This window comes from Chelonia mydas, chromosome 14, assembly GCF_015237465.2.
Source record: "Chelonia mydas isolate rCheMyd1 chromosome 14, rCheMyd1.pri.v2, whole genome shotgun sequence".
Lineage (NCBI taxonomy): Eukaryota > Metazoa > Chordata > Testudines > Cheloniidae > Chelonia > Chelonia mydas.
Genome location: NC_051254.2, coordinates 29,501,114 through 29,511,197, shown reverse-complemented (window position 1 = coordinate 29,511,197; position 10,084 = coordinate 29,501,114). Strand labels below are relative to the sequence as shown.

Genomic DNA, 10,084 nt, shown 5'->3' with positions numbered 1-10,084 from the left:
TCCCCCCAGCCCACCAGTCTCTGCCCCTGCTCGCCCAAGGATTGCAGTGGCTCTCAACTTTTCCATACTACTGTACCCCTTTCAGGACTCTGATTTACAGACCCCAAGTTACACCTCACTTAAAAACCATTCGCTTACAAAGCCGGACATAAAAATACAAAAGTGTCACACAGCCACTATTACGGAAAAATTGCTGACTCTCTCGTCGTTACCATATAATTATAAAATAAATCAGCTGGAAATGTACATGTCGCTGTACACTCCATAGAGCAAGATGAAGACGTCACTGTCTGGAATGTTGGTTTGCACTGACGTCACCAGTGCTTTTAGGCAGCCCCTTGTAAAACTAGGCCACTAGCGAGATGAGCAGAGGCGGAGGAGGGTTTCCTGGGGCCCTGGGCCAGAGCAAGTGGACCCTCCTCCCCCTGCGGGGCTCCCGCCCCTTGTCCAATCAGAAGCAATATGCTAATAAGGCGTAGGATCTCCCCCGCGCTGTGTAGTTTCATTCTCCTCGCGGCTGGCTTTTTCGGGCGCTTTCCCTTGCCCCAGCGATGGGGGAAGACATGATGTGTGTGAAGGGGGGAGTTGGGGCTCCCCGCTCAGCTAATGCGCAGAGAGGGGGAGATGGAGCAGGGACCTGCCTTGCAAAGGATGCTGCAGCCATGGAGTCCCTGGAGGAGGTAAGCTGTGATCTTCCTCCAGAGCAGTGCCCTGGGAACCTGACTCCCACCCCGGCTCTGCAATGAGGGACTGGGGTTGGGGTGGAGACGGGGGGTTATTCTGAAGATCCCGGTGTCATCGCAGCCCTGTGATTATTGTTACAGCCCCCCAGGCAGGCTGCAGGGCCCCGCAGTGTCTGTGAATGACGTACGATTTGTACTGCAGCCGCTGTTGAATTGTGTGTCCATTCTTCGGCCACAAATTGAGCTTGAAGATTTTCGTTTCCCCCAAAGTGAGGTGTTGGGTTAAGGGGAGACTGGGGGGGGGGGGGGTTTCCAGGAAATGAACAGGAGCTTTTCGACGTGCCAGAAAACCCAGTAAAACACCCAGAATTGCTCCCAAGTCGGCGAGACGTCCTGCCTGTCAGAAAGGGCTCCTGTTCTCCGGCAAATCCTCCCTTCGGGGGACAAACCGACCCCGTGTGCAGACGCCACTTCTCCCTTCCCGAGGGGCCTGGCCCAGAGCGCGGCGCGCATCGCTTGGCCCTCCTGCCCCGTCCCTCCAGCCTCTGGGGTCCCATGCTCGTGGCTGGGGGGGGGGGGTGTTACGGCAGCTGGGGGGGCAGGCTCCTGGGGGACAGGGGAGCCGGGGTCTTTGCAGGAGCCTTCGCGAGAGAAGCTCACCCCTGAGCAACCCGACAGCTGCGCTCGCCCCTCGGGGGCTGCGAGCAGGAGCCGCGAACAGGCCGCGTGGCCGGGGAGCTCTCCGGGGGAAGGGCAGACGGTGTCTGACCCTGCATTGGCCTGGCTGGGGCGGGCGGGCTCGCTCTGCTCGTAACTCCAGCGGGAGAACAATGGTCCGCCGCCAGGGTGATGTTTAAGTTGGGGGGGGGGCGGGGGGAGAGACACCTTTAAATCTGCTTGAATGCTCTGGGTGCCGTTGTGATGCGCTGTCACCCCCAGCGCCCCTGTCTTCTTTCACTTCATCTCTCCCAGGTGGTGGGTGCAAGACCCAGGCTGTGGCTGCCTTTGTCTGTACCCCGGTGGCCGGGTTCCTCTCCCTTCTCGGGGCAGCGGCGTTGTGGCCGGGCTGGGCCCGGAATGTGAGAGAGACAAGGCGGGGAGCTGACAGCTTTTCTTGGACCAACTTCTGGCGGTGAAAGGTACAAACTCTGGAGCTCCACAGAGCTCTTCTTCGGGTTTCCTCTGATGGCCTCCCCCAGCCCTGAAGACGAGCTCTGTGGAGCTCCGAGTTTGTATCTTCCACCAGTGGAAGTTAGTCCAGGAACAGGAATTACCCAGCTGGTCTCTCTCTTGCCTTGTTGCCGTCCTCCTCTTTCTCTCCACCCGTTTCACATCAGATGTTCAGGCTGGGAGCTCTTTGTGGCAGAGATTGTCTTACTATCTGTGCGCAGCATCCCTAGACCAACCCCTAACCCGATCCAGGACAGGAACCTCTCAGCTCGACCCTATTTCTTTCCACTGCAGTCCTGCCTCAGGGATGGAGGCCCCATTGTGCCAGATGCCATCAAAAACACATCACAGAAAGACAATCCTTTCCCCAGGGAGTGTGCAGGCGAAGCACAATAAGTAATTCTCAGCCGTTTGTGCAGAGGAGCAGCAGTGACCTCTAGTGGGAAGAGGAATTCCCATTGCTGGAGCACAGACAATCATAACAATAGTGTAATAAAGAATACAACTGCTCTAGAGGTTGGATCCCAAAGTGCTTTACCAACCAGGTCGTACTTATGGGAATCCTTTCCCCCCACTACTGACATGCAGCCACCTCTGGGGTGAAACTCCACAACTGTTCAGCAGCACACAACACGGGCAGACGATGTCTTAGGGGAATGGTTGAAGCAGAATCCACTCACCTATTGGAATTTCACAGGGCATTTGAGGGAGGCAAATTGTAGTCCCCCGAACTGTCATTTGAACGGACTCAGATCTCCCCCATTAAAGAAGAGCCATAGGATTTGTAATGACCATAATGGGACCTTGCTTTTAACTCCCAGCTGAATCCTGACACCAGCAGAGGTACAGCGCCCCCAGCTGCCAGGTTGAGTCTCTGGGTTCAGTTCTGCCTTAGTCGGGGGTGTCATCCGTCTTATTTGTTTCAACACTGAGTTTCCCTTGAGGTTTCCCATTGGGAAACAGCCTGGGTCTGACTCTGTTCAGCTTTTATAAGCTCACACGGTCAAACCTCAAGGAATTACATTTCAATGCACCAAGCCAGAGATTTCTCCCAGCCAGTAATTCCTACATCGAGCCCAGAACTTGTGACTGAGTTAGAGCAGATCATTCGTAAGAGAGCAACTCCGTGTAAAGACTTGGAGTGAATTCTCTCCTCTCTGGCCTCCCAGCACCTTGCTTTCCTGACCTACAGCGTGCCCGGCTGTTTGAGTGCTGACCCTGAGAAAAGCCCTCACTACTACATTGAGCCTGAAGGCTTTTTACTAGGGCTGGCAAGCGATTAAAAAAAATAATCGCGCTTAATCGCACTGTTAAACAATAAGAGAATATCATTTATTTAAATATTTTTGGATGGTTTCTACATTTTCAAATATATTGATTTCAATTAGAACAGAATACAAAGTGTACGGTGCTCACTTTATATTTTTGGTTACCAATATTTGCACTGTAAAAAACAAAAGAAAGAGAATATTTCAATTCACCTAATACAAGTACTGGAGTGCAATCTCTTTATCATGAAAGTTGAACTGACAAATGTAGCATTATGTACAAAAAATAACTGCATTCAAAAATAAAACAATGTCAAACTTTCAAGCCTACAAGTCCACTCAGTCCTACTTCAGCCAATCGCTCAGACAAACAAGTTTGGTTACAATTTGCAGGAGATAATGTTGCCCACTTCTTATTTACAATATGACCTGAAAGTGGGAACAGACGTTCGCATGGCACTGTTGTAGCCGGCATCACAAGATATTTATGTGCCAGATGCGCTAAAGATTCATATGTCCCTCCATGCTTAAACCACCATTCCGGAGGCCATGCGTCCATGCTGATGAGGGGTTCTGCTCAATAACGATCCATGGCGGAGCGGACCGAGGCATGTTCATTTTCATCATCTGAGTCAGATGCCACCAGCAGAGGGTTGATTTTCTTTTTTGGTGGTTTGGGTTCTGTAGTTTCCGTATCAGAGCGTTGCTCTTTGAAGACATCTGACAGCATGCTCCACACCCCGTCCCGATCAGATTTTGGAAGGTACTTCAGATTCTTAAACCTTGGGTTGAGTGCTGAATCTATCTTTAGAAATCTCACACTGGTACCTTCTTTGCATTTTGTCAAATCTGCTGTGAAAGTGTTCTTTAAATGAACATGTGTTGGGTCATCATCCGAGACTGCTATAGCATGAAATATAGGGCAGAATGTGGGTAAAACAGAACAGGAGACCTACAATTCTCCCCCAAGGAGTTCAATCACAAATTTAATTAACGCATATATTTTTTTTAACGAGCATTATCAGCATGGAAGCATGTCCTCTGGAATGGTGGCCGAAGCATGAAGGGGCAGATGAATGTTTAGCATATCTGGCACATAAATACCTTGCAATGCCGGCTACAAAAGTGCCATGCGAATGCCTGTTCTCACTTTCAGGTGACATTGTAAATAAGAAGGGGGCAGCAGTATCTCCCGTCAATGTAAACAAAACTTGTTTGTCTTAGCGATTGGCTGAACAAGAAGTAGGACTGACTGGACTTGTAGGCTCTAAAGTTTTACATTGTTTCGTTTTTGAGTGCAGTTATGTAAGAAAAAAATCCACATCTGTAAGTTACACTTTCACGATAAAGAGATTGCACTACAGGACTTGTATGAGGTGAATAGAAAAATACTATTTCTTTTATCATTTTTACAGTGCAAATATTTGGAATCAAAAATAATCATGTAAAGTGAGCACTGTGCCCTTTGTGTTCGGTGTTGTAATAGCAATCAATATATTTGCAAATGTAGAAAAACATCCAAAAATATTTAATCAATTTCAATTGGTATTCTATTGTTTAACAGTGTGATTAATCACGATTAATTTTTTTAATCACAGTTAATTTTTTGAGTTAATCACGTGAGTTAACGGCGATTAATTGACAGCCCTGCTTTTTACACAACTGTAGGGGAAACTTCAGCAATGTCTAGAACTAGAGCTGATACAGTGTAAGCCTAGTTCATGAAAAACGTGAAAAGAAATGACACTTTGATGTCCTCTGAAGGAAGTAGAAAAGTGAAAGTCCTCCCCCACTTTTCAAATGGAGGGAACTGTTAAGAGTAAATGTTTATTTCCCCTCCAAAACTGAATGAAATCCTCCCTCCCACCCTCAAAACCAGTATTTCCATTTTAAGTCCACTCCCCCATCAAAAAATGAAAAATGGCAATCAAAATAAAAACTTTCATTTGGGTCAAAATGGCATTTTCCATTAAAAAACAACTTTGAACAAGAGTTTTCATCCAGCTGTAGTTTGAAGGTTCAGAATTAATGACACCTCGGTTCCCATCTCTCCCTCCAGAGGGATCCGGGTGCAAACTCTGCCCCAGGGACCGGCTGCTGCATGGGGACAAGTGCTACTGGCTGTCTAAGGAGCGTAAAGACTGGACTGGGAGCCGTGACGACTGCTCGGGGAAGAGCTCTCGCATGCTCGTGATCCAGAACCGGGAGGAGATGGTAACATAAAATACAGGCTCATCCAACTCCAGCTGGAGAAAGACGTGTGTCACTAGTTACAATCTCAGTGTAGCCTGACTCTACCACCCTCCCGCAAATCAAACTGCACACTGGGGTGTTTTCTCTCCTTCTAGGGGTCTGGCTTATTAACATACAGTTCAGAACAAGAACCCCAGAGCTTTCCCACCCCAGGCTGCCCAGCTGGCTCCTGTAGGCGTTTCACTCCCAGGCTCTCTGTCTGAGAGCTCAGCAGAGCCCTTCCGCATACAGCTACTCACACAAACCTCCTACCCCATCAAATCTCTCCCTGCCCAGACTGCCTGCCCTTGTAGCCCCACCAGGCCTGGCTCCTGGTCACCTGCTTCCATCACCTTTGCCTCTGAGTCCAGGGGCACCTAGTCACAGGTGAGGCTCAACCCAGGACTCCCTTAAAGGGCCAGCTCACCCTGTGCCACCAAGGACTGGTGCTGATGTTACCATGTCTGCATAGAGAGAGCCACGTTTACCTGCACTGGGACCCTGCCCACCCAGGGGAGAGGGTGAACTAACTCAGGGGCTGGTGGGGTCTCCTGCTGGCATTATGGGCAGAGCTACTGAAGGAGAGAGCAGGCACTTCATGGGATCACTAAGGGAATTCTAGCATGTTACAGGATACTCATCCCCACCCCCTCTGCTTTGCACATCACCGGATTTCATACAAGATGTTGTACAAGATGCAAACCACATCTGGATTGGCCTTAAAGTGACACCCCCAGGGGGGAAATGGACCTGGGTGGACGGTTCCCCATTAGATCCAGTGCGGTGAGTGCTGCTTGACGTTCACTCTTTGAGATGTTTGGGAAAAGCTCCCATTGTATAACTTGCTCGTGTTAAATGTCCAACGTCTGTCTGAGGCCTGGTCTACACTGAAAAGTCTTCCCAGCGTAACTACATGGGTTAAGGGTATTTTTCCTAACAGAGGTGTGCCAGCAAAGGCCCTAGTGTAACGGCAGTTCTACCAATAGCTCTGTGTGTAGAGCAGTGTAGCTTAGGGGGATGAGGGGAGCTGGCATAAGCGATAGTGGTAGAAGCAGTTGTATATGGATATAACTGTACTTATCCTTAGGGGACCCAGCTATTTTCCTCTTTCCATGGTGAAAACAGAGCATTTATTCCTGTTGTTTCCTATCTTTTAACCAGTTACTGATCCATGAGAGGACCTTTCCCCTTATCCCATGACAGCTTCCTTTGCTTAAAAGCCTTTGGTGAGGGACCTTATATTTTCCTACTTCTAATGTACTTAATTTTTTTAGGTTTTGCATCTTTAGGAAGTTGCTTCTCAAACTCTTCCTTGCCTGCCTCCTTATACTTTACAATTTACTTGCTGGAGTTTGTGCTCCGTCCTAGTTTCCTCATTAGGTTTAGACTTCCAGTTTTTCAAGGATGCTTTTTGCCTCTAATGGCCTCCATTACTCTGCTGTTTAGCCAGGATAGCATTTTTTTGCTCCTCCTCCTGTCTTTTTTTATTTGGGGTACACACTTAGCCCTGGTCTACACTGGGTGTGTGTGTGTGGGGGGGATCGACCTAAGATATGCAACTTCAGCTAGGAGACTAGCATAGCTGAAGTGGACGTATCTAGCTCGACTTACCTTGGCATCTTCACGGCGCTCCCCCCTCCACTCCGCCTGCACCTCTCGCGGCGCTGGAGTGCCGGAGTCGACGGGAGAGCGCTCGGGGTTCGATTTATCACGTCTAGACTAGACGTGATAAACTGACCCCCAATAGATAGATCGCTACCTGCATTTCCGGCGGGTAGTGTAGACCTGCCCTTAGACCCGGTCTACATTACAGACTTATGACGGTATAACTATGTTGCTCAAGGGTGTGAAAAATCCACCCCCCAAGCGATGCAGGTATCCTGACCTCACCCCCAGTGTAGACAGCGCTACGTTGAGGGGAGCGCTTCTCCTGTCACCATAGCTATCGCCCTTGGGGAGGGGGATTGGCTCTGCTGATGGGAGAAGCTCTCTGGTCAGCGTAGGTAGCGTCTTCACTGCAGCGCTGTGAGTGTAGACAAGCCCCTCGTCTGAGCCTCTCATGCTGTTTTTAAGTCGTGTCCGTGATACTAGGAGACATTTGACCCTGGTGACAGCTCTGTGCAATTTCCATCCAACAAGCATCCACATGGTTTTGTGGTTCCCCTTTTAGAAGTGAAATGTGGGGGCTAGAAATCATCTCTCTGCATCATGCCCCGAGGTGACAGTTAGTCTGTCTGCTCCAATCACTCTTTATCCCGAGTCTGGAACAGGGTTAACAGGAGAGAATAAGGGACCCCCCCCACCACCACCTCAGACTGTCCCCTAGCTCAGTGGCGTGAGCCTACTCCTAAGAGGTGAGAGACGCCTGTTCAAATCCCTTCTCCTACCCAGCTACAAGGGGGACTTGAGTTGGGGTCTCCTACTTTCCAGGTGAGTGCCAGAACCCCTGGGCTAAATGTTACCAGGAAGCGCTTGCTCCTCTCTGGTTTCAGAGTAGCAGCCGTGTTAGTCTGTATGCGCAAAAAGAAAAGGAGGACTTGTGGCACCTTAGAGACTAACCAATTTATTTGAGCATAAGCTTTCGTGAGCTACAGCTCACTTCATCGGATGCATTCATCGGCTGCATGCTCCTCGCTGCCAGTCTGTGGACGCTCACCTGTGGGGCCCAAGCTGGTACGGGTCCTTTGAACATGCCCACTGGCTTGGGGCCCCAAGGCAAGTCAGGCGGAGACTGGCTCCTGGATCGTACTGGGGCTTAGGCAGCCAGCAGCCTAGAGGGAGGGAGCAGCACAGGTGCTCGGGGCGCACACAGACACCTCGTAAACTTTGACTCAGAAAATTGAGGCACCGAGCAAGTTCAGGCGCTTCCAGCGTTTGGTGGCAGCTGAGCTGGGGTTTGGTGAATCCCAGGGGGATGCGGTTCTGGGATGGAGGTGTCTGAAGTGGCCATTAGCCTCTTAAGTCTCTTTGTGAATCCAGCCCTAACCGTTCATCGGGACAAGTCCTCAGCTCCCTGCAGCTGTCCCGTTACCCAGGTCGCACGGTGCAGGTTTCCTCTCACCCATCAGACTTCGTTTTTAAAGGAAAGCTGAGATGTAGGAGATCAAGGTGGCGCTTCCAATGAACAAGTACCAGGTCACCAACCCCATGAGATTCAGCCTCGTATGGTCCTTGCTCCAGACCCCCTAACTCTGTGGGTCTCAAGCAGGGCTACATGTATCCCTTGGGTACACAGAGGTCTTCCGAGGAGTAGGTCAACTCATCTAGATATTGGCCTAGTTTTACAACGGGCTACATAAAAAGCACTAGCGAAGTCAGTGCAAACTAAAATTTCAGACAGACACTGACTTGTTTACACTGTTCTATACGCTATACACGGATATGTAAGTACAATACTTATTTCCAATGGATTTATTTTATAATTGTATGGTACAAATGAGAGTCAGCAATTTTTCAGTAATAGTGGCTGTGGCAACATTTGTATTTTTAGGTCTGATTTTCTAAGCAAGTCGTTTTTAAGTCAGGTGAAACTTGGGGTACGCAAGACAAATCAGACTCCTGAAAGGGGTGCAGTGGTCTGGAAAGGTTGAGAGCCACTGCCCTAAGTCATCTCACAGCCTGGGACGTCTTCTCGACTGACGCTCTGCAGGAAAGTTAGAGATGAAGGACAACACCAGAGCCCAGCTTCCCATTAGGGGGAGGGGGAGGAAAGACTCACGCCTGGGCCTTTCCTTGTTACAGGGACCCACAGTGACACGGACTCTCTCTCTCTCTGCAGCTTCTCAGGCTCTGCTGATGGGAACAGCTGCGGGTGGATAAAAGGCAGCCAGGTTCTGTCTGAGACGTGTGCCGCGGAGCTCAAATGGATCTGCCAGAAAGAAGCGGCCGTGATATAAACAGTGCAACTGAGGATCCACATTTGTGTATCTGTAATGTGAAGTACCCCCCTGTTCAGTTTCATGGGTAGGGCCCTACCAAATTCACCCATCCAGTTTGGTAAATTTCATGGTCATGAGATTTTTAAAAGTCTTTTAAATTTCACAGTTTTAGCTATTTCAATCTGAAATGTCACCCTGTTGTAACTGTGTGGATCCCATCCCAGAAGAGGGTCATGGGGGGTCTCAAGGCTATTGGGGGAGGGGTGTCACGGTATCGCTCCCCTGACTTCGGCACTGCTCCTGGCAGTGGTGCTACCTTCAGAGCTGGGCTCCCGGCCGGCAGCCACGGAGCTTTCTGCTGCTGGGGGAAGGTTCCTGGCGGTGGCTCTGATCTGGCCCTGGGAGCAGCCCATGCGGGGGACGAGGTCCTGTTCCTCCCCAGCCCAGCCCGAACTTGCAGCTAGAGCCTGGCACACGGTAGGAGCCCCTGCCCGGGACGCTCCCAGCCCTGCCCCTCCCCCGTTCCAGGGTCCAGCACTCAGAGGTTAAAAGGGCCTGGAGCTGGCGGTTGGTGGGGTTCCCTCCTGACCACCGCGCTCGGGGCAGTTGCCCGCATCATCCACCCATAAGGTTGCCACCCCCCCCCCATGACAGTTCAATCTGGGACAGTTCCTCAGATTTGTCACCTAAAAAGGATGGCTCAGGTTTGGGAATCTCCCTCACATGCTCAGCCATGAAGACTGCTGCAAAGAATTCATTTAGTTTCTCTGCAATGGCATGGTGCCAGCTGCGGTGTGGACAGACCCCAAACAGGCCTGCTAACAGATGGGCTTATGATGCAATCACAAAGACA

General features: G+C 50.3%; 1 long non-coding RNA gene across 2 annotated transcripts; it reads left to right on the top strand.

The window, feature by feature from the left end:
- The first annotated feature begins 484 nt into the window (after positions 1 to 484).
- LOC122462978 lies at positions 485 to 9,394 on the top strand. 2 transcript variants are annotated; one of them, XR_006285894.1, is made up of 4 exons: positions 485 to 680; positions 5,181 to 5,335; positions 6,037 to 6,136; positions 9,132 to 9,394. It is a non-coding gene; the product is annotated as an uncharacterized LOC122462978 (long non-coding RNA). The 2 variants fall into 2 exon arrangements; XR_006285893.1 differs by lacking the exon at positions 6,037 to 6,136 and having other exon boundaries at positions 494 to 680.
- The last annotated feature ends 690 nt before the right edge of the window (positions 9,395 to 10,084 follow it).